We start from the raw sequence: 5,835 nt of genomic DNA, 5'->3' as shown, positions 1-5,835 counted from the left end.
CTTTTCACACTTCCAGCTGGAGCTCGGCAGCGGCTATTTGCACAAGATCACGCCGGGTTAGGCTTCCAGGACCTCGGCTAAGCACTTCTAACGGGTCGCCCGGTTCTTTTTTTGAACCAGCCCGGTTCTTTTTACACTTCCAGCTGGAGCTCAGCAGCGGCTTTTTGCACAAGATCACGCCGGGTTAGGGTTCCAGGACCTCGGCTAAGCAATTTTAACGGGCCGCCCGGTTCTTTTTTTGATCCAGCCCGGTTCTTTTTACACTTCCAGCTGGAGCTCAGCAGCGGCTTTTTGCACAAGATCACGCCGGGTTAGGCTTCCAGGACCTCGCCTAAGCACTTCTAACGGGCCCTGGTCCACCCCTGCCAGCGCATTTCAAAACTTGGCATTAATTTCGACCTAAGAGACGAAGTCTGATTTTTTTCTACCACTTGGGCGGCCTTTTTGCACCCAGAACACCCGCACCGGCACCATAAATTCGAAGGGTGCCGAGTGCGTCGGCGCAGATTCTGCGACGGAGTGACACTTCCCTCTTGTGGACATTCGGCGGTAGGTGAAATGCGCACTCGGTCTTCTCTTTTCTTTTCCTTCCAGTGAAACTTTGGCAACATTCTGCGAGCTGCTGGCTTCCAGAACCTCGGCCAAGCAGGTGGAGGATTTTTTTCCACTTCCAGCTGGAGGTGAGGAGGGACTTTTTGGGCAAGATCACGCCGACTTAGCAAGCAAGGTGGAAGTGCCAGCATGCTCCGTGGCTGGAAGTGTGGATGTGCCAGCACCCTCCCTGCCTATGGAAGTGTGGAGCTCCAGCACCCTCCCTGCCTATGGAAGTGTGGAGCTCCAGCACCCTCCCTGCCTATGGAAGTGTGGAGCTCCAGCACCCTCCCTGCCTATGGAAGTGTGGAGCTCCAGCACCCTCCCTGCCTATGGAAGTGTGGAGCTCCAGCACCCTCCCTGCCTATGGAAGTGTGGAGCTCCAGCACCCTCCCTGCCTATGGAAGAGCCACCTCCGCGGGCATGCTGCTCAACCACGCCGGCCCAGAGTTCCAGCCGCTCGGCTACACTCTCTCACAAGCCCCGCCTGGAGCTCCCCAGCCCACCCCTGGTACCTCAACTACCGAGGCCAGCCGCTCGACCAGGCCGGCCCAGAGTTCCAGCCGCTCGGCTTCACTCTCTCACAAGCCCCGCCTGGAGCTCCCCAGCCCGCCCCTGGTACCTCAACTACCGAGGCCAGCCGCTCGACCAGGCCGGCCGAGAGTTCCAGCCGCTCGGCTTCACTCTCTCACAAGACCCGCCTGGAGCTCCCCGCCCCACCCCTGGTACCTCAACTACCGAGGCCAGCCGCTCGACCACGCCGGCGCAGAGTTCCAGCCGCTCGGATAAGCTCTGTCACTCACCCGCCGCGCAGCCACCGGTAACGGGGAAATGTCGCCGCCTGGCGGACACGCCGTTGTAAATGAATGGGCTTTCGCACTTAGTGCAATTTTCGCCAACTCTCTGACTGGAGCTATGGAAGTATGGAGCTATGGAGCCACCAGCCACCCAGGCTGGAGCTATGGAGCCATGGAGCTCTGGTGCTATGGAGCTCTGGAGGTATGGAGCTATGGAGCTATGGAGCTATGGAGCTATGGAGCCCTGGAGCTCTGGAGGTATGGAGCTATGGTGCTATGGAGCTCTGAAGCCATGGAGCTCTGGTGCTATGGAGCTCTGGAGCTCTGGAGGTATGGAGCTCTGGAGGTATGGAGCTATGGAGCCCTGGAGCCCTGGAGCTATGGAGCCCTGGAGCTATGGAGCCCTGGAGCCCTGGAGCTATGGAGCCCTGGAGCTATGGAGCTATGGAGCCCTGGAGCTATGGAGCTATGGAGCTCTGGTGCTATGGAGCTATGGAGCTCTGGTGCTATGGAGCTATGGAGCTCTGGTGCTATGGAGCTATGGAGCTCTGGTGCTATGGAGCTATGGAGCTCTGGTGCTATGGAGCTATGGAGCTCTGGTGCTATGGAGCTATGGAGCTCTGGTGCTATGGAGCTATGGAGCTCTGGTGCTATGGAGCTATGGAGCTCTGGTGCTATGGAGCTATGGAGCTATGGAGCTCTGGTGCTATGGAGCTATGGAGCTCTGGTGCTATGGAGCTATGGAGCTCTGGTGCTATGGAGCTATGGAGCTCTGGTGCTATGGAGCTCTGGTGCTATGGAGCTATGGAGCTCTGGTGCTATGGAGCTCTGGAGCTCTGGAGGTATGGAGCTATGGAGCCACCAGCCAGCACCCTCCGTGGCTGGATCAATGGAAGTGTTTTAGGTACCAGGCAGCCAAAGGGCCGAGGCCTCACGCTCGACCACGCCGGCGCAGAGTTCCAGCCGCTCGGATAAGCTCTGTCACTCACCCGCCGCGCAGCCACCGGTAACGGGGAAATGTCGCCGCCTTGTGGACACGCCGTTGTAAATGAATGGGCTTTCGCACTTAGTGCAATTTTAGCCAACTCTCTGACTGGAGCTATGGAAGTATGGAGCTATGGAGCCACCAGCCACCCAGGCTGGAGCTATGGAGCTATGGAGCTCTGGTGCTATGGAGCTATGGAGCTCTGGTGCTATGGAGCTATGGAGCTCTGGTGCTATGGAGCTATGGAGCTCTGGTGCTATGGAGCTATGGAGCTCTGGTGCTATGGAGCTATGGAGCTCTGGTGCTATGGAGCTATGGAGCTCTGGTGCTATGGAGCTATGGAGCTCTGGTGCTATGGAGCTATGGAGCTCTGGTGCTATGGAGCTATGGAGCTCTGGTGCTATGGAGCTATGGAGCTCTGGTGCTATGGAGCTCTGGTGCTATGGAGCTATGGAGCTCTGGTGCTATGGAGCTCTGGAGCTCTGGAGGTATGGAGCTATGGAGCCACCAGCCAGCACCCTCCGTGGCTGGATCAATGGAAGTGTTTTAGGTACCAGGCAGCCAAAGGGCCGAGGCCTCACGCTCGACCACGCCGGCGCAGAGTTCCAGCCGCTCGGATAAGCTCTGTCACTCACCCGCCGCGCAGCCACCGGTAACGGGGAAATGTCGCCGCCTTGTGGACACGCCGTTGTAAATGAATGGGCTTTCGCACTTAGTGCAATTTTCGCCAACTCTCTGACTGGAGCTATGGAAGTATGGAGCTATGGAGCCACCAGCCACCCAGGCTGGAGCTATGGAGCTCTGGAGCTATGGAGCTCTGGTGCTATGGAAGTATGGAGCTCTGGAGCTATGGAAGTATGGCGCTATGGAGCTATGGAGCTCTGGAGGTATGGAGCTATGGAGCCCTGGAGCCCTGGAGCTATGGAGCCCTGGAGCCCTGGAGCTATGGAGCCCTGGAGCTATGGAGCTATGGAGCTATGGAGCCCTGGAGCTATGGAGCCCTGGAGCTATGGAGCTATGGAGCTCTGGTGCTATGGAGCTATGGAGCTCTGGTGCTATGGAGCTATGGAGCTCTGGTGCTATGGAGCTCTGGTGCTATGGAGCTATGGAGCTATGGAGCTCTGGTGCTATGGAGCTATGGAGCTCTGGTGCTATGGAGCTATGGAGCTCTGGTGCTATGGAGCTATGGAGCTCTGGTGCTATGGAGCTATGGAGCTCTGGTGCTATGGAGCTATGGAGCTCTGGAGGTATGGAGCTATGGAGGTATGGAGCCACCAGCCAGCACCCTCCGAGGCTGGATCAATGGAAGTGTTTTAGGTACCAGGCAGCCAAAGGGCCGAGGCCTCACGCTCGACCACGCCGGCGCAGAGTTCCAGCCGCTCGGATAAGCTCTGTCACTCACCCGCCGCGCAGCCACCGGTAACGGGGAAATGTCGCCGCCTTGTGGACACGCCGTTGTAAATGAATGGGCTTTCGCACTTAGTGCAATTTTAGCCAACTCTCTGACTGGAGCTATGGAAGTATGGAGCTATGGAGCCACCAGCCACCCAGGCTGGAGCTATGGAGCTATGGAGCTCTGGTGCTATGGAGCTATGGAGCTCTGGTGCTATGGAGCTATGGAGCTCTGGTGCTATGGAGCTATGGAGCTCTGGTGCTATGGAGCTATGGAGCTCTGGAGGTATGGAGCTATGGAGCCCTGGAGCCCTGGAGCCCTGGAGCTATGGAGCCCTGGAGCCCTGGAGCTATGGAGCCCTGGAGCTATGGAGCTATGGAGCCCTGGAGCTATGGAGCCCTGGAGCTATGGAGCTATGGAGCTCTGGTGCTATGGAGCTATGGAGCTCTGGTGCTATGGAGCTATGGAGCTCTGGTGCTATGGAGCTATGGAGCTCTGGTGCTATGGAGCTATGGAGCTCTGGTGCTATGGAGCTATGGAGCTCTGGTGCTATGGAGCTATGGAGCTATGGAGCCACCAGCCAGCACCCTCCGTGGCTGGATCAATGGAAGTGTTTTAGGTACCAGGCAGCCAAAGGGCCGGGGCCTCACGCTCGACCACGCCGGCGCAGAGTTCCAGCCGCTCGGATAAGCTCTGTCACTCACCCGCCGCGCAGCCACCGGTAACGGGGAAATGTCGCCGCCTGGCGGACACGCCCTTGTAAATGAATGGGCTTTCGCACTTAGTGCAATTTTCGCCAACTCTCTGACTGGAGCTATGGAAGTATGGAGCTATGGAGCCACCAGCCACCCAGGCTGGAGCTATGGAGCTCTGGTGCTATGGAGCTCTGGTGCTATGGAGCTATGGAGCTCTGGTGCTATGGAGCTATGGAGCTCTGGTGCTATGGAGCTATGGAGCTCTGGTGCTATGGAGCTCTGGTGCTATGGAGCTATGGAGCTCTGGTGCTATGGAGCTATGGAGCTCTGGTGCTATGGAGCTATGGAGCTATGGAGCCACCAGCCAGCACCCTCCGTGGCTGGATCAATGGAAGTGTTTTAGGTACCAGGCAGCCAAAGGGCCGGGGCCTCACGCTCGACCACGCCGGCGCAGAGTTCCAGCCGCTCGGATAAGCTCTGTCACTCACCCGCCGCGCAGCCACCGGTAACGGGGAAATGTCGCCGCCTGGCGGACACGCCCTTGTAAATGAATGGGCTTTCGCACTTAGTGCAATTTTCGCCAACTCTCTGACTGGAGCTATGGAAGTATGGAGCTATGGAGCCACCAGCCAGCACCCTCCGCGGCTGGAGCTATGGAAGTATGGAGCTATGGAGCTATGGAGCTATGGAAGTATGGGGCTATGGAAGTCTGGAGCTATGGAGCTCTGGGGCTATGGAAGTATGGAGCTCTGGGGCTATGGAGCTCCGGGGCTATGGAGCTCCGGGGCTATGGAGCTCCGGGGCTATGGAGCTCCGGGGCTATGGAGCTCCGGGGCTATGGAGCTATGGAGCTCCGGGGCTATGGAGCTCCGGGGCTATGGAGCTATGGAGCTCCGGGGCTATGGAGCTCTGGAGCTCTGGAAGTATGGATGATCCAGCACCCTCCGTGGCTGACCGCTGGTGCTCGGGGCCGGTGAACTCGGCACCCGCCTCCGGCGGGTGCCTCGGTGACCGCCGTCGCTTGGGGCCAGTGAACTCGGCACCCGCCTTCGGCGGGTGCCTCGGTGACCGGTTGTCGCTTGGGGCCAGTGAACTCGGCACCCGCCTTCGGCGGGTGCCTCGGTGACCGGTTGTCGCTTGGGGCCGGTGAACTCGGCACCCGCCTTCGGCGGGTGCCTCGGTGACCGGTTGTCGCTTGGGGCCGGTGAACTCGGCACCCGCCTTCGGCGGGTGCCTCGGTGACCGGTTGTCGCTTGGGGCCGGTGAACTCGGCACCCGCCTTCGGCGGGTGCCTCGGTGGCGGTCGGGGTTGGTGCTTGGGGACCGGCTTCGCTTCTGGAAGTCTGGGGGAGGCGGTCTGGTGGTGGTGGCCGA

The sequence above is a fragment of the Syngnathus leptorhynchus genome, unplaced genomic scaffold, assembly GCF_054491065.1.
Source record: "Syngnathus leptorhynchus isolate UIUO unplaced genomic scaffold, UIUO_Slep HiC_scaffold_384, whole genome shotgun sequence".
Lineage (NCBI taxonomy): Eukaryota > Metazoa > Chordata > Actinopteri > Syngnathiformes > Syngnathidae > Syngnathus > Syngnathus leptorhynchus.
Note: the sequence above shows the minus strand (reverse complement) of the source record.